Source organism: Panulirus ornatus, chromosome 9, assembly GCF_036320965.1.
Source record: "Panulirus ornatus isolate Po-2019 chromosome 9, ASM3632096v1, whole genome shotgun sequence".
Classification (NCBI taxonomy): domain Eukaryota; kingdom Metazoa; phylum Arthropoda; class Malacostraca; order Decapoda; family Palinuridae; genus Panulirus; species Panulirus ornatus.
In genome coordinates, this window is record NC_092232.1 from 31,833,768 (window position 1) to 31,861,290 (window position 27,523).

The 27,523-nt window shown below is 42.6% G+C and overlaps 1 protein-coding gene across 3 annotated transcripts in view; it reads left to right on the plus strand.

The window, feature by feature from the left end:
- The window catches only part of skd (mediator complex subunit skuld), a 722,241-nt gene that overhangs the window by 362,647 nt on the left and 332,071 nt on the right, over window positions 1–27,523 (plus strand). The gene's annotated exons all lie outside the window — the stretch shown is intronic.

Below are 27,523 nucleotides of genomic sequence, written 5' to 3' on the forward strand. Positions count from 1 at the left end.
ATGCAAGAGTTTTGGAGAGAGGGGCAAGTATTCAGTTTGTTGTGGATGAGAGGGCTTGGGAAGTGAGTCACTTGTTCGCTGATGATACAGCTCTGGTGGCTGATTCGTATGAGAAACTGCAGAAGCTGGTGACTGAGTTTGGTAAAGTGTGTGAAAGAAAACTGAGAGTAAATATGAATAAGAGTAAGGTTATTAGGTACAGTAGGGTTGAGGGACAAGTCAATTGGGAGCTAGGGTTGAATGGAGAAAAACTGGAGGAAGCAAAGTGTTTTAGATATCTGGGAGTGGATTTAGCATCGGATGGAACCATGGAAGCGGAAGTAAGTCTCAGGGTGGGGAAGGGGGTGAAGGTTCTGGGAGTATTGAAGAATGTGTGGAAATCAAGGACATTATCTCTGAAAGCAAAAATGGGTATGTTTGAAGGAATAGCGGTTCCAACAGCGTTATATGGTTGCAAGACGTGGGCTGTAGATAGGGTTGTGCGGAGGAGGGCAGATGTGGTGGAAATGAGATGTTTGAGGACAATATGTGGTGTACGGTGGTTTGATCGAGTAAGTAATGAAAGGGTAAGAGAGATGTGTGGTAATAGAAAGAGTGTGGTGGTGAGAGCAGAAGAGGGTGTTTTGAAATGGTTTGGTCACATGGAGAGAATGAGTGAGGAATGATTGACAAAGAGGATATATGTATCACAGGTGGAGGGGAGGAGGAGAAGTGGGAGACCAAAGTGGAGGGGAAAGATGGAGTGAAAAAGATTTTGAGCGATCAGGGTCTGAACCTACAGGAGGGTAAAAGGCATGCAAGGAGTAGAGTGATTTGGAACGATGTGGTATACCGGGGTCGACGTGCTGTCACTGGATTGAACTAGGGCATGTGAAGCGTCTTGGGTAAACCAAGGAAAGTTTTGTGGGGCCTGGATGGAGAAAGGGAGCTGTGGTTTTGGTGCAGTATGCATGACAGCTAGAGACTGAATGTGAACGAATGTGGCATTTGTTGTCTTTTCCTAGTGCTACCTCGCACACATGTGGGGGAGAGGGGGTTGTCATTTCATGTGTGACGGGGTGGCGACGGGAATGAATAAAGATAGCAAGTGTGAATTATGTACATGTGTATATATGTATATGTCTGTGTATGTATATATATGTATACATTGAAATGTATAGGTATGTGAATGTGCGTGTGTGGGCGTTTATGTATATACATGTGTATGTTGTTGGGTTTGTCCATTCTTTCGTCTGTGTCCTTGCGCTACCTTGCTTAATGCGGGAGACTGACAAAGTATTAAAAAAATAATTATGTATGTATACGTTGAAATGTATGGGTACGTAAATGTGTATGTGTGGGCGTTTATGTATATACATCTGTATGTGGGTAGGTTGGGCCATTCTTTCACCTGTTTCCTTGTGCTGCCTTGCCAATGCAGGAGACAGCGACTAAGTATGACCATAAAGAAAAACATTCATAGACATATACATATATACACATGTATGTATTCATACTTGCTTGCCTTCATCCATTCCTGGTGTCACCCAGTCCCACAGGAAACAGCATCACTGCCCCCTGCTTCAGTGAGGTAGTAACAGGAAAACAGAAAAAAAAGGACACTTTCGGTCACATTCAGTCTGTAGCTGTCATGTGTAATACTACAGCTCCCTATCCACATCCAGGCCCCACAGGCCTTTCCATGGTTTACCCCAGATATTTCATATTCCCTGGCTCAGTCGATTGGCAACACATCGACCCTGGTATGCCACATCGTTCCAATTCACATTATTACTTGCATGCCTCTCACCACTTGTATGTTGTGACTCAGATCATTCAAAATCTTTTTCACTCAATCCATCCACCTCCAATTTGGTCTCCCTCTTCTCCTTGTTCCCTCCACCTCTGACACATATATCTTTGTCAATCTTTCCTCACTCATTTTCTCCATATGTCCAAACCATTTCAACACACCCTCTTCTGCTTTCTCAACCTCACTCTTTTTGTTTCCACACATCTCTCTTACCCTTTCATTGCTTACTAGATCAAATCACCTCATACCACATATTGACCTCAAACATCTCATTTCCAACACATCCACCCTCCTCTGTACAACCCCATCCCTCGCAGCCATATAACTGTGTTGGAACTACTGTTCCTTCAAATGTGCCCATTTTTGCTTTCAGATAATGTTCTCTCCTCCACACATTCTTCATTGCTCCCAGAACCTTTGCCCCCTCCCCCACCCTGTGACTCACTTTCTTTTCCATGGTTCCATTTGCTGCTGAGTCCACTCCCAGATATCTAAAACATTTCACTTACTCCAATTTTTCTCCATTCAAACTTACATCCCTGTTAACTTGTCCCTTAATCCTACTAAACCTAATATCCTTGCACTTATTCACATTTATTTATCCTCGGCTTTCTCCTTCCACACACTTTTCCAAACTCAATCACTAACCTCTGCAGTTTCTAACCCAAATCAGCCACTAGAGTTGTATCATTGGCAAACAACAACTGACTCACTTTCCAGGCCTTCTCATCCACAATAGAATGCATACTCACCCCTCTCTCCAAAACTTGCATTTACTTCCCTAACCATCCCATCCATAAACAAATTAAACAACCTTGGGGACAATACACATCCCTGCTGCAAACCAACATTCACTGGGAACCAATCACTCTCCTCTCTCCCTACTCATACACATGCCTCACATCCTTGGTAAAAACTTTTCAATGCTTCGAGCAACTTACCTCCCACACCATCTACTCTTAAAACCTTCCACAAATCATCTCTATCAACCTGTTCATATGCCTTTTGCAGATCCATTAATGCTCCATACAAATCCATCTGTTTTTCTAAGTATTTCTCACATACATTCTTCAAAGCAAACACCAGATCCACATATCCTTTACTACTTCTGAAACTGCACTGTTCTTCCTCAATCTGATACTCTGTACATGCCTTCACCCTCTCAATCAATACCCTCATGTATAATTTTCCAGGAATACTCAACAAACTTATACCCCTATAATTTGAACACTCACCTTTATTCCTTTTGCTTTTGTACAATGGCACTATGGCATTATGCATACATTCTGCCAGTCCTCAGGCACCTCACCATGATACATACATACATTGAATATCTTTACCAACCAGTCAACAACACATTCACCCCCTTTTTAATAAATTCCACAGAAATACCGTACAAACCTGCTGCCTTGCTGGATTTCATCTTCTGCAAAGCTTTTGCACACCACCCTGACCAAATCACCCTTTATCTGCCACTCTATCATCAAACACATTCAACAGACCTTCAAAATACTCGCTCCATCTCCTTATCACTTCATCACTGCTTGATGTTACCTTCCCACTTGCCACCTTCACTGATGATCCCATTTGTTCTCTTGTCTTACACACGTTTTTTTACTACCTTCACGTCTTTTTTTCTCTCTAAAATTTAATGATACTCTTTCACCCCAACTCTCATTTGCCCTCTTTTTTTCACCTCTTGCACCTTTCTTTTTACCTCCTGCTGCTTTCTTTTATACATCTCCCAGTCATGTATATAAACAGGTATACCAGGTGGACATGCTGTCAGTGGACTGAACCATGGCATGTGAAGCATCTGGGGTAAACCATGGAAAGGTCTGTGGGGCCTGGATGTGGATAGGGAGCTTTGGTTTTGGTGCATTACACATGACAGCTAGAAACTGAGTGTGAACAAATGTGGCCTTTTTTGTCCCTTCCTGGGGGGAATGCTATGTCCTATGTGGCTGAGAAGCGACAGGTATGGATGAAGGCAAGCAAGTATGTGTATATACGTATATGTCTATGTATGTGTATGTATTTATATGTTGATACGTATATGTGCATGTGTGAGCGTATATATATATTATTATTATTATTATTTTGCTTTGTCGCTGTCTCCCGCGTTTGCGAGGTACTGTACCTAATAACCTTGCTCTTATTCACATTTACTCTTAACTTTCTTCTTTCACACACTTTACCAAACTCAGTCACCAGCTTCTGCAGTTTCTCACATGAATCAGCCACCAGCGCTGTATCATCAGCGAACAACAGCTGACTCACTTCCCAAGCTCTCTCATCCCCAACAGACTGCATACTTGCCCCTTTCCAAAACTCTTGCATTCACCTCCCTAACATCCCCATCCATAAACAAATTAAACAACCATGGAGACATCACACACCCCTGCCACAAACCTACATTCACTGAGAACCAATCACTTTCCTCTCTTCCTACACGTACGAATGCCTTACATCCTCGATAAAAACTTTTCACTGCTTTTAACAACTTGCCTCCCACACCATATATTCTTGGTACCTTCCACAGAGCATCTCTATCAATTCTATCATCTGCCTTCTCCAGATCCATAAATGCTACATACAAATCCATTTGCTTTTCTAAGTATTTCTCACATACATTCTTCAAAGCAAACACCTGATCCACACATCCTCTACCACTTCTGAAACCACACTGCTCTTCCCCAATCTGATGCTCTGTAATTTGAGCACTCACTCTTATCCCCTTTGCCTTTGTACAATGGCACTGTGCAAGCATTCTGCCAATCCTCAGGCACCTCACCATGAATCATACATACATTAAATAACCTTACGAACCAGTCAACAATATGGTCACCCCCTTTTTTAATAAATTCCACTGCAGTACCATCCAAACCTGCTGCCTTTCCGGCTTTCATCTTCTGCAAAGCTTTTGCTACCTCTTCTCTGTTTACCAAATCATTTTCCCTAACCCTCTCACTTTGCACACCACCTCGACCAAAACACCCTATATCTGCCACTCTGTCATCAAACACATTCAACAAACCTTCAAAATACTCACTCCATCTCCTTCTCACATCACCACTACTTGTTATCACCTCCCCATTTGCCCCCTTCACTGAAGTTCCCATTTGCTCCCTTGTCTTACGCACTTTATTTACCTCCTTTCAGAACATCTTTTTATTCTCCCTAAAATTTAATGATACTCTCTCACCCCAACTCTCATTTGCCCTCTTTTTCACCTCTTGCACCTATCTCTTGACCTCCTGCCTCTTTCTGTTATACATCTCCCACTCATTTGCATTTTTTCCCTGCAAAAATCGTCCAAATGCCTCTCTCTTCTCTTTCACTAATAATCTTCCTTCTTCATCACACCACTCACTACCCTTTCTAATCAACCCACCTCCCACGCTTCTCATGCCACAAGCATGTGAAAAAGAGCAAGGTTATTAGGTACAGTAGGGTTGAGGATCAAGTCAATTGGGAGGTAAGTTTGAATGGAGAAAAACTGGAGGAAGTAAAGTGTTTTAGATATGTGGGAGTGGATCTGGCAGCGGATGGAACCATGGAAGCGGAAGTGAATCATAGGGTGGGGGAGGGGGCGAAAATCCTGGGAGCCTTGAAGAATGTGTGGAAGTCGAGAACATTATCTCGGAAAGCAAAAATGGGTATGTTTGAAGGAATAGTAGTTCCAACAATGTTGTATGGTTGCGAGGCGTGGGCTATGGATAGAGTTGTGCGCAGGAGAGTGAATGTGCTGAAAATGAGATGTTTGAGGACAATGTGTGGTGTGAGGTGGTTTGATCGAGTAAGTAATGTAAGGGTAAGAGAGATGTGTGGAAATAAAGAGAGTGTGGTTGAGAGAGCAGAAGAGGGTGTTTTGAAATGGTTTGGTCACATGGAGAGAATGAGTGAGGAAAGATTGACCAAGAGGATATATGTGTCGGAGGTGGAGGGAACGAGGAGAAGTGGGAGACCAAATTGAAGGTGGAAAGATGGATTGAAAAAGATTTTGAGTAATCGGGGCCTGAACATGCAGGAGGGTGAAAGGCGGGCAAGGAATGTTGGAGATGAAATGTTTGAGGACAGTATGTGGTGTGAGGAAAGTTGATTGAATAAGAAATGATAGACTCAGAGGAGTAATAGTTAGAGGATTATGTATAAGAGAGCTGAGGAGGGTATTTTGAAATGGTTTGAACATAGGGGAAGAATGAGTAGAGGGAGACTTTTAAGAGTGTATACATGTCAGAAGCAGAACAAGTAATACAAGAAACTAAAGAAGAGAGGGAAGGCTGAAGTTCCTATGAGGCATTGTGGCTTGAATGTGTAGCAAAATGCAAGGTGTGCAAGGGATAGCACAAAGTGGAGCAGTGTAGTTTATGGGCAATAACATGGTTTGTAAGGGTTGAACCAGGGCATATGAAGCAGCCGGAGACGACCATGAAAGGGCTGTGGGGCCTGGTTGTGGATAGGGGGCTTATGTTGTGGTGTATTGTGCATGATGGCTAAAAAGTGCAGGAAATTATGAAAAACACAATAAAGTGCAATGTGAAGTTGAAGTATAAGCTGCAAAGAAAGCCTGTTACCCAACCATAGTACAAGGCCTGTTACCCAACCATAGTGCTGCATCTGAAGCAGGCCAACATCAGTCAATGGTACGACCAAGTAAAAGAATTAACTGGCTGTGACAAACAAGGGCTCTCCTTCCTTTGTGTAGATCAGCTTGGCAAAGTGCAAACATTTTACCTTATTTGTCAATAATTACAACAACATGACCTCAGCTCCCTGCTGGCATACCTCCCAACCCTACCTGCCCCAAACACAGAAGAGGAATATCAGGTCCTGATATGCTTGCTGGTGCTGACAGAGAGGGAGGAGTTACTGGGGAGGGGTGTCATCTGGTTCAGATGTTGTGGAAGGTGGTGGTGATTGTTGAGTGAGTTCAGCTATTACATCATTAGATGTTAATGGCTAGTACTCCATGCATGTGTCATCTTTCTTCAAAAAGAAATCTAGTGTTGTCTTTTTAGCCTTCATATGAAAGTCTTCTCATGGTGCATTGCTTTATGACACCTGATGGGCTACCTTTGAATTCCGATCTGTTTTTGGGTCATCCTCATCAGATATAGCAAAGTGAGCATCTTGCATGGCATTGGCAGTGCCACACCACTGCTCTGTCAGCCCAATGATAATCTCGTTTCAAACTTAAGCTTGAGTAGATTGATAAAAGTTGTAAGTGGACCATGCGCTTTATTCTAAAAATGGTGTAAATAGAGGTTGTTGTAAACTAATAATGCACCCGTCACTGAGACCACCTCCCCCCTGATGCCTCACCCCAATGGCTTACTGTCCATCTTGAAAATCGACTTGTACTAATCAGAGCTCTTAGAGACAGATGTCAGAATATTCCCATACTTGCTATAGCTAAGGAAATAAAAAATTATCTGCTAGGTAAGCTATGCAGTGTGTAAATTGCTATATAACTGTAACTCATTCAGCATTTAATGATTCATCTTTTAATGTTCAAGTAATTACCACTAAGTGCATAACATAGAAACCTTAGTAATTGTACTGTAAAACTTTCTGCATATCTGCCACTCAGAATTTGTATATGTACCTCACTCATGTGCTTGTACATTGCATGGAAACATCTAACTCTACTTTAGCCTTAAGCTCTTTTGTTAATTAGTTACTGTTATGACCTCCCAGCTCTGTAATATCTCAGCTGTATATTTTCAGATGAATGGCTGCCTGAATCGAAGAAACCATTCACTGTTATTATTATTATTGTTTTTTATGTTGTTATACTTGATCGCCATTTCCCATGGCAGCAAGGTAGCATCAGGAAACAGATGAAGAAAGACCCATCCACTCACTATAATTATTGTTATTATCCCTGGGGATAGGGGAGAAAGAATACTTCCCACGTATTCCCTGTGTGTCGTAGAAGGCGACTAAAAGGGAAGGGAGCGGGGGGCTGGAAATCCTCCCCTCTCTTTTTTTTTTTTTTTTTTTTAATTTTCCGAAAGAAGGAACAGAGAAGACGGCCAGGTGAGGATATTCCCTCAAAGGCCCAGTCCTCTGTTCTTAATGCTACCTCGCTATCGCGGGAAATGGCGAATAGTATGAAAAAAAAAAAACATAATCGCTGTTTCCTGCATCAGCAAGGTAGTGCCAGGAAACAGACGAAGGATGGCCCATCCACTCATATACACCTATGTATACAGAAACACCCACATACGCACATATTCATATACTTTTTCTTTTTCTTTTAAACTATTCGCCATTTCCCGCGTCAGCGAGGTAGCGTTAAGAACAGAGGACTGGGCCTTTTTTGGAATATCCTCACCTGGCCCCCTCTGTTCCTTCTTTTGGAAAATAAAAAAAAAAAAAACGAGAGGGGAGGATTTCCAGCCCCCTGCTCCCTCCCCTTTCAGTCGCCTTCTACGACACGCAGGGAATATGTGGGAAGTATTCTTAATCCCCTATCCCCAGGGATGATCACAGATTCATACACAGATGTTACATATATACACATATACATATTCATTCACCTCCCTAACATCCCCATCCATAAACAAATTAAACAACCATGGAGACATCACACACCCCTGCCACAAACCTACATTCACTGAGAACCAATCACTTTCCTCTCTTCCTACACGTACGAATGCCTTACATCCTCGATAAAAACTTTTCACTGCTTTTAACAACTTGCCTCCCACACCATATATTCTTGGTACCTTCCACAGAGCATCTCTATCAATTCTATCATCTGCCTTCTCCAGATCCATAAATGCTACATACAAATCCATTTGCTTTTCTAAGTATTTCTCACATACATTCTTCAAAGCAAACACCTGATCCACACATCCTCTACCACTTCTGAAACCACACTGCTCTTCCCCAATCTGATGCTCTGTAATTTGAGCACTCACTCTTATCCCCTTTGCCTTTGTACAATGGCACTGTGCAAGCATTCCGCCAATCCTCAGGCACCTCACCATGAATCATACATACATTAAATAACCTTACGAACCAGTCAACAATACGGTCACCCCCTTTTTTTAATAAATTCCACTGCAGTACCATCCAAACCTGCTGTCTTTCCGGCTTTCATCTTCCGCAAAGCTTTTGCTACCTCTTCTCTGTTTACCAAATCATTTTCCCTAACCCTCTCACTTTGCACACCACCTCGACCAAAACACCCTATATCTGCCACTCTGTCATCAAACACATTCAACAAACCTTCAAAATACTCACTCCATCTCCTTCTCACATCACCACTACTTGTTATCACCTCCCCATTTGCCCCCTTCACTGAAGTTCCCATTTGCTCCCTTGTCTTACGCACTTTATTTACCTCCTTTCAGAACATCTTTTTATTCTCCCTAAAATTTAATGATACTCTCTCACCCCAACTCTCATTTGCCCTCTTTTTCACCTCTTGCACCTATCTCTTGACCTCCTGCCTCTTTCTGTTATACATCCACTCATTTGCATTTTTTCCCTGCAAAAATCGTCCAAATGCCTCTCTCTTCTCTTTCACTAATAATCTTCCTTCTTCATCACACCACTCACTACCCTTTCTGATCAACCCACCTCCCACGCTTCTCATGCCACAAGCATGTGAAAAAGAGCAAGGTTATTAGGTACAGTAGGGTTGAGGATCAAGTCAATTGGGAGGTAAGTTTGAATGGAGAAAAACTGGAGGAAGTAAAGTGTTTTAGATATGTGGGAGTGGATCTGGCAGCGGATGGAACCATGGAAGCGGAAGTGAATCATAGGGTGGGGGAGGGGGCGAAAATCCTGGGAGCATTGAAGAATGTGTGGAAGTCGAGAACATTATCTCGGAAAGCAAAAATGGGTATGTTTGAAGGAATAGTAGTTCCAACAATGTTGTATGGTTGCGAGGCGTGGGCTATGGATAGAGTTGTGCGCAGGAGAGTGAATGTGCTGGAAATGAGATGTTTGAGGACAATGTGTGGTGTGAGGTGGTTTGATCGAGTAAGTAATGTAAGGGTAAGAGAGATGTGTGGAAATAAAGAGAGTGTGGTTGAGAGAGCAGAAGAGGGTGTTTTGAAATGGTTTGGTCACATGGAGAGAATGAGTGAGGAAAGATTGACCAAGAGGATATATGTGTCGGAGGTGGAGGGAACGAGGAGAAGTGGGAGACCAAATTGAAGGTGGAAAGATGGAGTGAAAAAGATTTTGAGTAATCGGGGCCTGAACATGCAGGAGGGTGAAAGGCGGGCAAGGAATGTTGGAGATGAAATGTTTGAGGACAGTATGTGGTGTGAGGAAAGTTGATTGAATAAGAAATGATAGACTCAGAGGAGTAATAGTTAGAGGATTTTGTATAAGAGAGCTGAGGAGGGTATTTTGAAATGGTTTGAACATAGGGGAAGAATGAGTAGAGGGAGACTTTTAAGAGTGTATACATGTCAGAAGCAGAACAAGTAATACAAGAAACTAAAGAAGAGAGGGAAGGCTGAAGTTCCTATGAGGCATTGTAGCTTGAATGTGTAGCAAAATGCAAGGTGTGCAAGGGATAGCACAAAGTGGAGCAGTGTAGTTTATGGGCAATAACATGGTTTGTAAGGGTTGAACCAGGGCATATGAAGCAGCCGGAGACAACCATGAAAGGGCTGTGGGGCCTGGTTGTGGATAGGGGGCTTATGTTGTGGTGTATTGTGCATGATGGCTAAAAAGTGCAGGAAATTATGAAAAACACAATAAAGTGCAATGTGAAGTTGAAGTATAAGCTGCAAAGAAAGCCTGTTACCCAACCATAGTACAAGGCCTGTTACCCAACCATAGTGCTGCATCTGAAGCAGGCCAACATCAGTCAATGGTACGACCAAGTAAAAGAATTAACTGGCTGTGACAAACAAGGGCTCTCCTTCCTTTGTGTAGATCAGCTTGGCAAAGTGCAAACATTTTACCTTATTTGTCAATAATTACAACAACATGACCTCAGCTCCCTGCTGGCATACCTCCCAACCCTACCTGCCCCAAACACAGAAGAGGAATATCAGGTCCTGATATGCTTGCTGGTGCTGACAGAGAGGGAGGAGTTACTGGGGAGGGGTGTCATCTGGTTCAGATGTTGTGGAAGGTGGTGGTGATTGTTGAGTGAGTTCAGCTATTACATCATTAGATGTTAATGGCTAGTACTCCATGCATGTGTCATCTTTCTTCAAAAAGAAATCTAGTGTTGTCTTTTTAGCCTTCATATGAAAGTCTTCTCATGGTGCATTGCTTTATGACACCTGATGGGCTACCTTTGAATTCCGATCTGTTTTTGGGTCATCCTCATCAGATATAGCAAAGTGAGCATCTTGCATGGCATTGGCAGTGCCACACCACTGCTCTGTCAGCCCAATGATAATCTCGTTTCAAACTTAAGCTTGAGTAGATTGATAAAAGTTGTAAGTGGACCATGCGCTTTATTCTAAAAATGGTGGAAATAGAGAGGTTGTTGTAAACTAATAATGCACCCGTCACTGAGACCACCTCCCCCCTGATGCCTCACCCCAATGGCTTACTGTCCATCTTGGAAATCGACTTGTACTAATCAGAGCTCTTAGAGACAGATGTCAGAATATTCCCATACTTGCTATAGCTAAGGAAATAAAAAATTATCTGCTAGGTAAGCTATGCAGTGTGTAAATTGCTATATAACTGTAACTCATTCAGCATTTAATGATTCATCTTTTAATGTTCAAGTAATTACCACTAAGTGCATAACATAGAAACCTTAGTAATTGTACTGTAAAACTTTCTGCATATCTGCCACTCAGAATTTGTATATGTACCTCACTCATGTGCTTGTACATTGCATGGAAACATCTAACTCTACTTTAGCCTTAAGCTCTTTTGTTAATTAGTTACTGTTATGACCTCCCAGCTCTGTAATATCTCAGCTGTATATTTTCAGATGAATGGCTGCCTGAATCGAAGAAACCATTCACTGTTATTATTATTATTGTTTTTTATGTTGTTATACTTGATCGCCATTTCCCATGGCAGCAAGGTAGCATCAGGAAACAGATGAAGAAAGACCCATCCACTCACTATAATTATTGTTATTATCCCTGGGGATAGGGGAGAAAGAATACTTCCCACGTATTCCCTGCGTGTCGTAGAAGGCGACTAAAAGGGAAGGGAGCGGGGGGCTGGAAATCCTCCCCTCTCGTTTTTTTTTTTTTCTTAATTTTCCAAAAGAAGGAACAGAGAAGAGGGCCAGGTGAGGATATTCCCTCAAAGGCCCAGTCCTCTGCTCTTAATGCTACCTCGCTATCGCGGGAAATGGCGAATAGTATGAAAAAAAAAAACATAATCGCTGTTTCCTGCATCAGCAAGGTAGTGCCAGGAAACAGACGAAGGATGGCCCATCCACTCATATACACCTATGTATACAGAAACACCCACATACGCACATATTCATATACTTTTTCTTTTTCTTTTAAACTATTCACCATTTCCCGCGTCAGCGAGGTAGCGTTAAGAACAGAGGACTGGGCCTTTTTTGGAATATCCTCACCTGGCCCCCTCTGTTCCTTCTTTTGGAAAATTAAAAAAAAAAAACGAGAGGGGAGGATTTCCAGCCCCCTGCTCCCTCCCCTTTTAGTCGCCTTCTACGACACGCAGGGAATACGTGGGAAGTATTCTTAATCCCCTATCCCCAGGGATAATCACAGATTCATACACAGATGTTACATATATACACATATACATATTCATTCACCTCCCTAACAACCCCATCCATAAACAAATTAAACAACCATGGAGACATCACACACCCCTGCCGCAAACCTACATTCACTGAGAACCAATCACTTTCCTCTCTTCCTACACGTACACATGCGTTACATCCTCAATAAAAACTTTTCACTGCTTCTAACAACTTGCCTCCCACACCATATATTCTTAATACCTACCACAGAGCATCTCTGTCAACTCTATCATATGCCTTCTCCAGATCCATAAATGCTACATACAAATCCATTTGCTTTTCTAAGTATTTCTCACATACATTCTTCAAAGCAAACACCTGATCCACACATCCTCTACCACTTCTGAAACCACACTGCTCTTCCCCAATCTGATGCTCTGTACATGCCTTCACCCTCTCAATCAATACCCTCCCATATAATTTACCAGGAATACTCAACAAACTTTTTTTTTTTTTTTTTTTTTTTTTTTTTTTATACTTTGTCGCTGTCTCCCGCGTTTGCGAGGTAGCGCAAGGAAACAGACGAAAGAAATGGCCCAACCCCCCCCCCCCATACACATGTACATACACACGTCCACACACGCAAATATACATACCTACACAGCTTTCCATGGTTTACCCCAGACGCTTCACATGCCTTGCTTCAATCCACTGACAGCACGTCAACCCCTGTATACCACATGACTCCAATTCACTCTATTTCTTGCCCTCCTTTCACCCTCCTGCATGTTCAGGCCCCGATCACACAAAATCTTTTTCACTCCATCTTTCCACCTCCAATTTGGTCTCCCTCTTCTCCTCGTTCCCTCCACCTCCGACACATATATCCTCTTGGTCAATCTCTCCTCACTCATTCTCTCCATGTGCCCAAACCATTTCAAAACACCCTCTTCTGCTCTCTCAACCACGCTCTTTTTATTTCCACACATCTCTCTTACCCTTACGTTACTTACTCGATCAAACCACCTCACACCACACATTGTCCTCAAACATCTCATTTCCAGCACATCCATCCTCCTGCGCACATCTCTATCCATAGCCCACGCCTCGCAACCATACAGCATTGTTGGAACCACTATTCCCTCAAACATACCCATTTTTGCTTTCCGAGATAATGTTCTCGACTTCCACACATTTTTCAAGGCTCCCAAAATTTTCGCCCCCTCCCCCACCCTATGATCCACTTCCGCTTCCATGGTTCCATCCGCTGACAGATCCACTCCCAGATATCTAAAACACTTCACTTCCTCCAGTTTTTCTCCATTCAAACTCACCTCCCAATTGACTTGACCCTCACCCCTACTGTACCTAATAACCTTGCTCTTATTCACATTTACTCTCAACTTTCTTCTTCCACACACTTTACCAAACTCAGTCACCAGCTTCTGCAGTTTCTCACATGAATCAGCCACCAGCGCTGTATCATCAGCGAACAACAATTGACTCACTTCCCAAGCTCTCTCATCCCCAACAGACTTCATACTTGCCCCTCTTTCCAGGACTCTTGCATTTACCTCCTTTACAACCCCATCCATAAACAAATTAAACAACCATGGAGACATCACACACCCCTGCCGCAAACCTACATTCACTGAGAACCAATCACTTTCCTCTCTTCCTACACGTACACATGCCTTACATCCTCGATAAAAACTTTTCACTGCTTCTAACAACTTGCCTCCCACACCATATATTCTTAATACCTTCCACAGAGCATCTCTATCAACTCTATCATATGCCTTCTCCAGATCCATAAATGCTACATACAAATCCATTTGCTTTTCTAAGTATTTCTCAACAAACTTATACCTCTGTAATTTGAGCACTCACTCTTATCCCCTTTGCCTTTGTACAATGGCACTATGCACGCATTCCGCCAATCCTCAGGCACCTCACCGTGAGTCATACATACATTAAATAACCTTACCAACCAATCAACAATACAGTCACCCCCTTTTTTTAATAAATTCCACTGCAATACCATCCAAACCTGCTGCCTTGCCAGCTTTCATCTTCCGCAAAGCTTTTACTACCTCTTCTCTGTTTACCAAATCATTTTCCCTAACCCTCTCACTTTGCACACCACCTCGACCAAAACACCCTATATCTGCCACTCTGTCATCAAACACATTCAACAAACCTTCAAAATACTCACTCCATCTCCTTCTCACATCACCACTACTTGTTATCACCTCCCCATTTGCGCCCTTCACTGAAGTTCCCATTTGCTCCCTTGCAAGAGTTTTGGAAAGAGGGGCAAGTATGAAGTCTGTTGGGGATGAGAGAGCTTGGGAAGTGAGTCAGTTGTTGTTCGCTGATGATACAGCGCTGCTGGCTGATTCATGTGAGAAACTGCAGAAGCTGGTGACTGAGTTTGGTAAAGTGTGTGAAAGAAGAAAGTTAAGAGTAAATGTGAATAAGAGCAAGGTTATTAGGTACAGTAGGGTTGAGGGTCAAGTCAATTGGGAGGTGAGTTTGAATGGAGAAAAACTGGAGGAAGTGAAGTGTTTTAGATATCTGGGAGTGGATCTGGCAGCGGATGGAACCATGGAAGCGGAAGTGGATCATAGGGTGGGGGAGGGGGCGAAAATTCTGGGAGCCTTGAAGAATGTGTGGAAGTCGAGAACATTATCTCGGAAAGCAAAAATGGGTATGTTTGAAGGAATAGTGGTTCCAACAATGTTGTATGGTTGCGAGGCGTGGGCTATGGATAGAGTTGTGCGCAGGAGGATGGATGTGCTGGAAATGAGATGTTTGAGGACAATGTGTGGTGTGAGGTGGTTTGATCGAGTAAGTAACGTAAGGGTAAGAGAGATGTGTGGAAATAAAAAGAGCGTGGTTGAGAGAGCAGAAGAGGGTGTTTTGAAATGGTTTGGGCACATGGAGAGAATGAGTGAGGAAAGATTGACCAAGAGGATATATGTGTCGGAGGTGGAGGGAACGAGGAGAAGAGGGAGACCAAATTGGAGGTGGAAAGATGGAGTGAAAAAGATTTTGTGTGATCGGGGCCTGAACATGCAGGAGGGTGAAAGGAGGGCAAGGAATAGAGTGAATTGGAGCGATGTGGTATACCGGGGTTGATGTGCTGTCAGTGGATTGAATCAAGGCATGTGAAGCGTCTGGGGTAAACCATGGAAAGCTGTGTAGGTATGTATATTTGCGTGTGTGGACGTATGTATATACATGTGTATGGGGGTGGGTTGGGCCATTTCTTTCGTCTGTTTCCTTGCACTACCTCGCAAACGCGGGAGAAAAAAAAAAAAATATTCATACTTGCTGCCTTCATCCATTCATGTTGCTACCCCACCCCACAGGAAAACAGCATCACTATCCCCTGCTTTAGTGAGGCAGTGCCAGGAATACAGACAAAAAGGCCACATTCGTTCACGCTCAGTCTCTACCTGTCATGTGTAATGTATCAAAACCACAACTCCAGGCCCCACTGACCATTCCATGGTTTACCCCAGACGTTTCATATGCCATGGTTCAGTTCATTGACAGCATGTTGACCCCAGTATACCACATCATTCCAATTAACTTTATTCCTTTCTCACCTGTCACCCTTCTGCATGTTTAGGCCCCGAATTGCTCAAAATATTTTTCACTCCATCCTTCCACCTCCAATTTGGTCTCCTGCTTCTCCTTCTACCTTCCACCGAATTACCTACTCAATCAAACCACCTCATAACGCATACTGTCCTCAAACATTTCATTTCCAACACATCCCCCCTCCTCAGTAGAACTCTGTCTATAGCCCATGCCTCACAACCACATAAGATTGTTGGAACTACTGTTCCTTCTAACATACCCATTTTTGCTCTCTGAGATAACTTTCTCTCTTTCCGCACATTCTTTATTGCTCCCAGAACCTTTTCCCTGCTCCCCCACCCAATGACTAACTTCCAAGGTTCCATTCGCTGCTAAGTCACTCCCAGATATCAAAAACACTTCTTTTTCTCCATTCAAACACATCTTAACTAACTTGTCCGTCAACCCTGCTGAACCTTGCTCTTATTCACATTTATTCTCAACTTTCTCCCACACTTTTCCATACTCAGTCACCAGCTTCTGCAGTTTCTCACTAGAATTAGCCACCAGAGCTGTATCATCAGCGAACAACAGCTGACTCACTTCCCAGACCCTCTCATCCCGAATAGATGCATACTCGCCCCTCTCTCCAAAACTCTTGCATTGCCCTCCCTAACCACCTCATCCATAACAAATTAAACAACCATAGGAAATTACACACCCCTACTGTAGACTGACAGACCTGGGAACCAGTCACTCATCTCTCTTCCTACTCGTACATGTGCCTTACATCCTAGATGAAAACTTCTCAATGCTTCTAGCAGTTTACCTCCCACACTGTATACTCTTAAGACCTACCCAAAAGCATCTCTGTCCACCCTGTCATATTCCTTTCCAGATCCATAATCGCCAAATACAAATCCATGTTTTTCATAGTATTTCTCACACACATTCTTGTAAGTAAGCACCTGATTCACACATCCTCTACCACTTCAAAAACTGCACTGCTCATCTCCAATCTGATGCTCAGTACATACCTTCACCTTCTCAGTCAATACCCATCCATACAATTTTCCAAGTATACTCAACTGATTTATGCCTCTGTAGTTTGAACACTCACCTTTGTCTCCTTTGCCTTTGTACAGTGGCACTATACATGCATTGTGCTAATCCTCAGGCACTTCCCCCTGATCCATACATAGATTAAATATCCTTACCAACCAATCAACAACACAGTCACCTCTCTTAATAAATTCAACAGCAGTATCATCCAATGTTGCTGCCTTGCCAGAAATCATCTTCTGTAAGGCTCTCACCACCTCTTCTCTGTTCACCCAACTGCTCTCCCTGACTCTCCCATCTCACACTCCATGCCGACCAAAACACTCTATCATCAAACACGTTCAACAATCCTTGAAAATAATCTCTTCATCTTCTCACTCCATCACTGCTTGTTATCAGTTCCCTCCTTTTCCCCTTCACCGATGATCCCATTTAATCTCTTGTCTTTTGCACATTGTTTACCTACTTCCAAAACATCTTTTTATTCTCCTTAAAGTTTAATGATAGACTCTCACCCCAACTCCCATTTGCCCTCTTTTTCAACCCTTGCACCTTCCTCTTGACCCCTGATGCTTTGTCTTATACATCATCCAGTCATTTGCACTTCTTCCTTGTGAGTATCATCCAAACACCTCCCCTTTCTTATTCACTAACAACTTCAATTCCTCATCCCACCACTCACTACCCATTCTACTCTGCCTACCTCCCACCTTTCTCATGCCACATGCATCTCTCACACATGCCATCACTGCTTCCCTAAATACATCCCATTCCTCACCCACTCCCTTCACTTCATTTGCTCTCACCTTTTTCCATTCTACACTCAATCTTTTCTGGTGCTTCCTCACACAAGTCTCCTTTCCAAGCTCACACACCCTCACCACCCTCTTTTCCCCTACATTCTTTCTTCTTTTTCAAAAATCTCTACAAATCCTCACCTGTGCCCCTACAAAATAGTAATCAGACATCCCACCAGCTGCCTCTCAGCAAGTTTTCATCCAAAAGTCTTTCTTTTACTTGCATATCAATTTATATGTAATCTAATAATGCCTTTTGACCATCTTTCCTACTCACATCCATAAACTTGTGTATATCTTTCTTTTTAAACCAGTTATTCCCAATCACCAGTCTTTTTTCACCACTTAAATCTACAAGTGCTTCACTATTTCCATTCACAACACCGAATACCCCTCATACTAATTATACCCTCAACTGCCACATTACTACCCTTCGCATTCAAATCACCCATCACTAGTACCAGTCTTGTGCACCAAAATTCCATACACACACACTCAGCTGTTCCCAGAACACTTGCCTCTCATGATCTTTCTTCTCATGACCAGGTGCATAAGCACCAGTAATCTCCCTTCTTTCACCATCCACTTTCAGTTTTACTCACATCAATCTAGAATTTACTTCCTTACACTCTTGTCACGCACTCCCACAACTCCTGCTCAGGAGTAGTGCTACTTCTTCCTTAGCTTTTGTCCTCTCTCAACCTCTGACTTTACTCCCAAGACGTTTCCAAACCACTCTTCCCCTTTGCCCTTGAGCTTTGTTTCACTCAGAGCCAGAACATCCAGGTTTCTTTCCTCAAACATATACTTACTACCATTCTCTCCATTCTTCTCATCTTGGTTACATCCACACACATTCAGACACCCCAGTCTGAGCCTTCAAGGAGGATGAGCACTCTTTGCTTGACTCCTTCTTTTTTTTTTTTTTTTTTTTTTTTTTTTATACTTTGTCGCTGTCTCCCGCGTTTGCGAGGTAGCGCAAGGAAACAGACGAAAGAAATGGCCCAACCCCCCCCCCATACACATGTACATACACACGTCCACCCACGCAAATATACATACCTACACAGCTTTCCATGGTTTACCCCAGACGCTTCACATGCCTTGATTCAATCCACTGACAGCACGTCAACCCCTGTATACCACATCGCTCCAATTCACTCTATTCCTTGCCCTCCTTTCACCCTCCTGCATGTTCAGGCCCCGATCACACAAAATCTTTTTCACTCCATCTTTCCACCTCCAATTTGGTCTCCCTCTTCTCCTCGTTCCCTCCACCTCCGACACATATATCCTCTTGGTCAATCTTTCCTCACTCATTCTCTCCATGTGCCCAAACCATTTCAAAACACCCTCTTCTGCTCTCTCAACCACGCTCTTTTTATTTCCACACATCTCTCTTACCCTTACGTTACTTACTCGATCAAACCACCTCACACCACACATTTTCCTCAAACATCTCATTTCCAGCACATCCATCCTCCTGCGCACATCTCTATCCATAGCCCACGCCTCGCAACCATACAACATTGTTGGTACCACTATTCCTTCAAACATACCCATTTTTGCTTTCCGAGATAATGTTCTCGACTTCCACACATTTTTCAAGGCTCCCAAAATTTTCGCCCCCTCCCCCACCCTATGATCCACTTCCGCTTCCATGGTTCCATCCGCTGACAGATCCACTCCCAGATATCTAAAACACTTCACTTCCTCCAGTTTTTCTCCATTCAAACTCACCTCCCAATTGACTTGACCCTCACCCCTACTGTACCTAATAACCTTGCTCTTATTCACATTTACTCTTAACTTTCTTCTTCCACACACTTTACCAAACTCAGTCACCAGCTTCTGCAGTTTCTCACATGAATCAGCCACCAGCGCTGTATCATCAGCGAACAACAACTGACTCACTTCCCAAGCTCTCTCATCCCCAACAGACTTCATACTTGCCCCTCTTTCCAGGACTCTTGCATTTACCTCCCTAACAACCCCATCCATAAACAAATTAAACAACCATGGAGACATCACACACCCCTGCCGCAAACCTACATTCACTGAGAACCAATCACTTTCCTCTCTTCCTACACGTACACATGCCTTACATCCTCGATAAAAACTTTTCACTGCTTCTAACAACTTGCCTCCCACACCATATATTCTTAATACCTTCCACAGAGCATCTCTATCAACTCTATCATATGCCTTCTCCAGATCCATAAATGCTACATACAAATCCATTTGCTTTTCTAAGTATTTCTCACATACATTCTTCAAAGCAAACACCTGATCCACACATCCTCTACCACTTCTGAAACCGCACTGCTCTTCCCCAATCTGATGCTCTGTACATGCCTTCACCCTCTCAATCAATACCCTCCCATATAATTTACCAGGAATACTCAACAAACTTATACCTCTGTAATTTGAGCACTCACTCTTATCCCCTTTGCCTTTGTACAATGGCACTATGCACGCATTCCGCCAATCCTCAGGCACCTCACCATGAGTCATACATACATTAAATAACCTTACCAACCAGTCAACAATACAGTCACCCCCTTTTTTAATAAATTCCACTGCAATACCATCCAAACCTGCTGCCTTGCCGGCTTTCATCTTCCGCAAAGCTTTTACTACCTCTTCTCTGTTTACCAAATCATTTTCCCTAACCCTCTCACTTTGCACACCACCTCGACCAAAACACCCTATATCTGCCACTCTGTCATCAGACACATTCAACAAACCTTCAAAATACTCATTCCATCTCCTTCTCACATCACCGCTACTTGTTATCACCTCCCCATTTACGCCCTTCACTGAAGTTCCCATTTGCTCCCTTGTCTTACGCACCCTATTTACCTCCTTCCAGAACATCTTTTTATTCTCCCTAAAATTTACTGATAGTCTCTCACCCCAACTCTCATTTGCCCTTTCTTTCACCTCTTGCACCTTTCTCTTGACCTCCTGTCTCTTTCTTTTATACTTCTCCCACTCAATTGCATTTTTTCCCTGCAAAAATCGTCCAAATGCCTCTCTCTTCTCTTTCACTAATACTCTTACTTCTTCATCCCACCACTCACTACCCTTTCTAAACAGCCCACCTCCCACTCTTCTCATGCCACAAGCATCTTTTGCGCAATCCATCACTGATTCCCTAAATACATCCCATTCCTCCCCCACTCCCCTTACTTCCATTGTTCTCACCTTTTTCCATTCTGTACACAGTCTCTCCTGGTACTTCCCCACACAGGTCTCCTTCCCAAGCTCACTTACTCTCACCACCTTCTTCACCCCAACATTCACTCCTCTTTTCTGAAAACCCATACTAATCTTCACCTTAGCCTCCACAAGATAATGATCAGACATCCCTCCAGTTGCACCTCTCAGCACATTAACATCCAAAAGTCTCTCTTTCGCACGCCTGTCAATTAACACGTAATCCAATAACGCTCTCTGGCCATCTCTCCTACTTACATAAGTATACTTATGTATATCTCGCTTTTTAAACCAGGTATTCCCAATCATCAGTCCTTTTTCAGCACATAAATCTACAAGCTCTTCACCATTTCCATTTACAACACTGAACACCCCATGCATACCAATTATTCCCTCAACTGCCACATTACTCACCTTTGCATTCAAATCACCCATCACTATAACCCGGTCTCGTGCATCAAAACCGCTAACACACTCATTCAGCTGCTCCCAAAACACTTGCCTCTCATGATCTTTCTTCTCATGCCCAGGTGCATATGCACCAATAATCACCCACCTCTCTCCATCAACTTTCAATTTTACCCATATTAATCGAGAATTTACTTTCTTACATTCTATCACATGCTCCCACAACTCCTGTTTCCTCTTTTAGAAATTGAAGTACAAGAAGGGGAGGCTTTCCAGCCCCCCACTCCCACCCCATTTAGTCCCCTTCTATTGACATGCAGGGAATACTTGGGAAGTATTCTTTCTCTACTATCCCCTATCTTCTATATATAGATACGTAAATAGAAATGTATATAGATACATATAAAGAAGGTCTGTTGAATGTGTTTGATGATAGAGTGGCAGATATAGGGTGTTTTGGTCGAGGTGGTGTGCAAAGTGAGAGGGTTAGGGAAAATGATTTGGTAAACAGAGAAGAGGTAGTAAAAGCTTTGCGGAAGATGAAAGCCGGCAAGGCAGCAGGTTTGGATGGTATTGCAGTGGAATTTATTAAAAAAGGGGGTGACTGTATTGTTGACTGGTTGGTAAGGTTATTTAATGTATGTATGACTCATGGTGAGGTGCCTGAGGATTGGCGGAATGCGTGCATAGTGCCATTGTACAAAGGCAAAGGGGATAAGAGTGAGTGCTCAAATTACAGAGGTATAAGTTTGTTGAGTATTCCTGGTATATTATATGGGAGGGTATTGATTGAGAGGGTGAAGGCATGTACAGAGCATCAGATTGGGGAAGAGCAGTGTGGTTTCAGAAGTGGTAGAGGATGTGTGGATCAGGTGTTTGCTTTGAAGAATGTATGTGAGAAATACTTAGAAAAGCAAATGGATTTGTATGTAGCATTTATGGATCTGGAGAAGGCATATGATAGAGTTGATAGAGATGCTCTGTGGAAGGTATTAAGAATATATGGTGTGGGAGGAAAGTTGTTAGAAGCAGTGAAAAGTTTTTATAGAGGATGTAAGGCATGTGTGCGTGTAGGAAGAGAGGAAAGTGATTGGTTCTCAGTGAATGTAGGTTTGCGGCAGGGGTGTGTGATGTCTCCATGGTTGTTTAATTTGTTTATGGATGGGGTTGTTAGGGAGGTGAATGCAAGAGTTTTGGAAAGAGGGGCAAGTATGAAGTCTGTTGGGGATGAGAGAGCTTGGGAATTGAGTCAATTGTTGTTCGCTGATGATACAGCGCTGGTGGCTGATTCATGTGAGAAACTGCAGAAGCTGGTGACTGAGTTTGGTAAAGTGTGTGAAAGAAGAAAGTTAAGAGTAAATGTGAATAAGAGCAAGGTTATTAGGTACAGTAGGGCTGAGGTTCAAGTCAATTGGGAGGTGAGTTTGAATGGAGAAAAACTGGAGGAAGTGAAGTGTTTTAGATATCTGGGTGTGGATCTGGCAGCGGATGGAACCATGGAAGCGGAAGTGGATCATAGGGTGGGGGAGGGGGCAAAAATTCTGGGAGCCTTGAAGAATGTGTGGAAGTCGAGAACATTATCTTGGAAAGCAAAAATGGGTATGTTTGAAGGAATAGTGGTTCCAACAATGTTGTATGGTTGCGAGGCGTGGGCTATGGATAGAGTTGTGCGCAGGAGGATGGATGTGCTGGAAATGAGATGTTTGAGGACAATGTGTGGTGTTAGGTGGTTTGATCGAGTAAGTATCGTAAGGGTAAGAGAGATGTGTGGAAATAAAAAGAGCATGGTTGAGAGAGCAGAAGAGGGTGTTTTGAAATGGTTTGGGCACATGGAGAGAATGAGTGAGGAAAGATTGACCAAGAGGATATATGTGTCGGAGGTGGAGGGAACGAGGAGAAGAGGGAGACCAAATTGGAGGTGGAAAGATGGAGTGAAAAAGATTTTGTGTGATCGGGGCCTAAACATGCAGGAGGGTGAAAGGAGGGCAAGGAATAGAGTGAATTGGAGCGATGTGGTATACCGGGGTTGACGTGCTGTCAGTGGATTGAATCAAGGCATGTGAAGCGTCTGGGGTAAACCATGGAAAGCTGTGTAGGTATGTATATTTGCGTGTGTGGACGTATGTATATACATGTGTATGGGGGTGGGTTGGGCCATTTCTTTCGTCTGTTTCCTTGCGCTACCTCGCAAATGCGGGAGACAGCGACAAAGCCAAAAAAAAAAAAAAAAAAACATAAAGAAACTGCAGAGGCTAGTGTCCGAGTTTGGGAAAGTGCACTTTAGTATTAATAAATGCAAAGTTATTAGGTTTTGTTTTGAAGAGAGACAAGTTATGAGGAGTATGAGTTTGAACTTGGAGGAAGTGGAGTATTTTAGATACATGGAAGTAGATATGGCATCTAATGGATCCATGAGAACTACAGTGATATGTGGGATGGGTAAGGGGTCAAAGGCTGTGGGTGCATTGAGAAATGTGTGGAAATAGAGGCCACTGTCTTTAAGGGCACAGATGTACATATTTGACATTATAATAGTTTATCAGTTCTGTAGGGATGTGAGGTGTGGTGGGCCTTGGAATCATTAAGGAGAGGGTAGTTATGTTGCAAATGAAATCTTTATGAAAAATGTGTGGATTAGGGAGAGTTGATTGAATAAGAAATGATAGGGAAGAGAGAGAGGTGTTTTAGTAATAGGAGTATGTATGAGTGTTGAAGAGCATGTGCTGAAAAGGTTTGGACATATGGAGAGAGTGAGTGGAGAGAGGATGATTAATAGGGCATACATGTCAGAGTCAGAAGTGGAGAGAACAGAGGAGGTGGTGGACGAATGAAATGAAAGATGCTTTGAGTGTTTGGGGCTGAACGTGCAGGAGGATATGAGGCATGCAAGGGATAGAGAGGATTGGAACAATGTGGTATACAGGGGATGATATGCTGTCATTGGGCTGAACCAGGGCATGTGAAGTGGTTGGGAGAGACCATGGAAAGGTCTATGGCACCTGTTTGTGGATAGGGGGTTCTGATTATTGTGCCTTATACATGACAGCTAGAGAGTAGATATGAGTGAATTAGGCCAGATCTTTGTCTGTTCCCGGCTCTGCCTTTGCTAGTGTCAGAAATAATAAACGTCACTGAAAAAATTTAACTACCTCAGAATGCCTTTCTAAGAAAGATTCTTGGTATCTCTCATTAGTTGAATAGGATAGTGATGGCTGAGCAGGTGGTGGCATACATAGAGCTTCAGATTATGGAGGAACGGTGTGGATCAGTTGTTTTTTTAAGAATGTTTGGGAAACAGACCGATATTTATATAGCTTTTATGGTTCTACAGAATACACATAACAGAGTTGATAGAAATCCTTTGTGGAAGTTTTTACAAATATATGGAATGAGTGGAAAGCTGCTAAAAGCATTGAAAAGGTTTATCAAAAGAGTAAGATGTGTGTGAGTGCGAGTCGGAAGAGAGGAGGTTCCAGCTCAAGGTGGATCTATGGCAGGGGTGTGTGATGTCAGCTTGGTTGTTTAATTTGTTTATAGATTGGGTGGTGTAGAAAGTGAATGCAAGTGTCCTGGAGAGAGAAATACAAGGAACGTTCAAGATCAACAGACCACAGGGTCCCTTTGAGGCTGCGTGTGATAGTGGAAGATATCAGAAACTCGGTGTGATAAAAGTTGGAAGGCATAAAGATAGTTCAAAGAAAAATCTGCGAACTGTCACTGTGATGAAGCAGGTGCAAATAATGTAAGTTGTGGGCCTGAAGCGTTTATCAAGTCTCTTCCTAAGCGTATCTGTAGAACTGCATTCAAGCCCAGTAATTGGTATATCATTCCTCATGTTAAATATTATCATTTCTGTTGAAGAAAAAGTACTTTGCCTCATTTGAGGTAAAACGTATGCCCATGAGTTTGTATCCATTATTATGAAGGAAATTAGATGAATGAAGTAGAAAGGAGCTTGTTAGATCAAGGATATCAAAGCCTTTGATTGTTATTAATATTTTTACTAGATCACCTTTTAGTCTTCTCTTTTCTAAGCTAAATAGATCCAAGTTGTTTAGTCAGCCCTCAAAGGACTTTTTTCTGAGTCTGGGAATCATCTTGGTAACCCAACTTTTTACTCTCATTCTATATACATCTTCTTTCAAGTAGGGTAACCAAAACTGAACACAGTATTCAAGATAGGGACGAACCAGTGAATTGTAAAGATGATTTTCCTAGATTTAGATTCGAAAGCCCTTCTTAAGAATCTAGGAAATTTGTTCATTCTTTCTGTTCATTCTTTCCCTGTTTTTATGCACTGCTTACTTGGTTGAAGGTCACCAGAGATTATGTCCAAGTCTTTTTTCATCATTAACATTTTGCAGATCAGCCATATTCAACCTGTAGCTTACCTTTCATTTTCACTACTTATATGTAAACCTTTGTATTTGTCATTGTTATAATTCATATGCCATTTATGAGCCCACTTCTTCAGTTTGTTTTTGTCAATTTGAAACTGCAAGCATTCAAATTCAGACTGCCGGTATACAGTCTTTTTGGGGTTCAGGGGCTTTGTAGGTAAGTTAGTTATTCTCTGGTAATGACATGACACTGGTGGCAGATTTGAGGGAGAAATGGCAGGAGTTACTTTCTAAGTTTAGGAGATTATGTGAAAGGAGAAAGTAGAACATGAATGCAAATAGCTACAAGGTTATTAGGTTTAGCAGTGGAGAGAGAGATGTTGGTTGAAATGTGAGTTTGAATTAAGAAAACTGAGAGGAAGTGAAGTGTTTTAGGTAACTGGGATTGAACATGGCAGTGAATGGAACCATGGGGGCAAAGGTCCTGGGAGCAACAAGGAATATGTGGAAATAGAGGTCACTATCTTATGAAGTTGAAGTTAGGCTTGTTTGATGGTATAGTATTCCTGGTGGTCTTGCATGGTTGTGAGGCATGGGCTGTAAATGAGAATGCATGGAATAAGGTGAAAGTGTTTGAAATGAAATGTTTGAGGACAGTATAAGTTGGAGGTAGGTTTGATCGAGTAAGAAATGATAGGGTAAGAGAGTTGAGCTCCAGGAACTCCTGCAGCCCCAAGGCAGTACTGCTTCCAGACCAGAAACAAGGAAATGATGGAATTCTTTAGAATGAGAAGTTCTTTGATGAGACTGTACCCCCAAAGATACAGCCTTGCCAAAGATCACTTTTCACTGGCGATGTAACCCTTGCAGTATTGTCATGTAACACATACGTGTATATTCTTTCTTTCAATCTTTTTCATCATTGTCTGTGGTAGCAAGATAGCATTTGGTACTAATGAAAAAAAAAAAGCCTCATTCATTCACATCTATTCTTTAGTTGTTATGTGTAGTACACTAAACCAGACCTCACAGACCTTTCCATGGTTTGCCCTGGCCATTTCACATGCCTTAGTTCAGTCCATTGAACAGCACATCATTCTCTGTATACCACAGTATTCCAATTCGCTCTATCCAATGCATATTTTTCCCCCACCTGCACATTCAGGCCCCATGCACTCAAAATGTTTTTCAGTCCATCCTTCCATATACAGCTTGGTCTCTCACACTCTCCTTATCCTCTCCACTTTCCGATAGTTATATCCTCTTTATCAACCTCCTCACTTATTCTCTCCACATGTCCAGGCCATTTCAGCACACCCTTTTCAGCTCTCTCAACAATACTTTTCTTAATACCACACCTTTCTCTTACCCTATCATTTCTTTCTCAGTTAACCCTCTCTTTACCACATATTGTCTTCAAGCATTTCATTTTCAACATATCACCCTTTTTTCTACATTCTCATCAATACCTCATAGCTCATGATTGGAACTACTGTACCATCAAACATACTCATTTTGACCTTATAGACTGTTACTTCTATCTTCACTTATTCCTTAATGATCCTAAAACTTGTGCTTTACTCTTCCACTGTATAGCTCACCTCTAGTTCCAGGCTCCTTTCGATGCAGTGTCCACTCCCAGGTATCT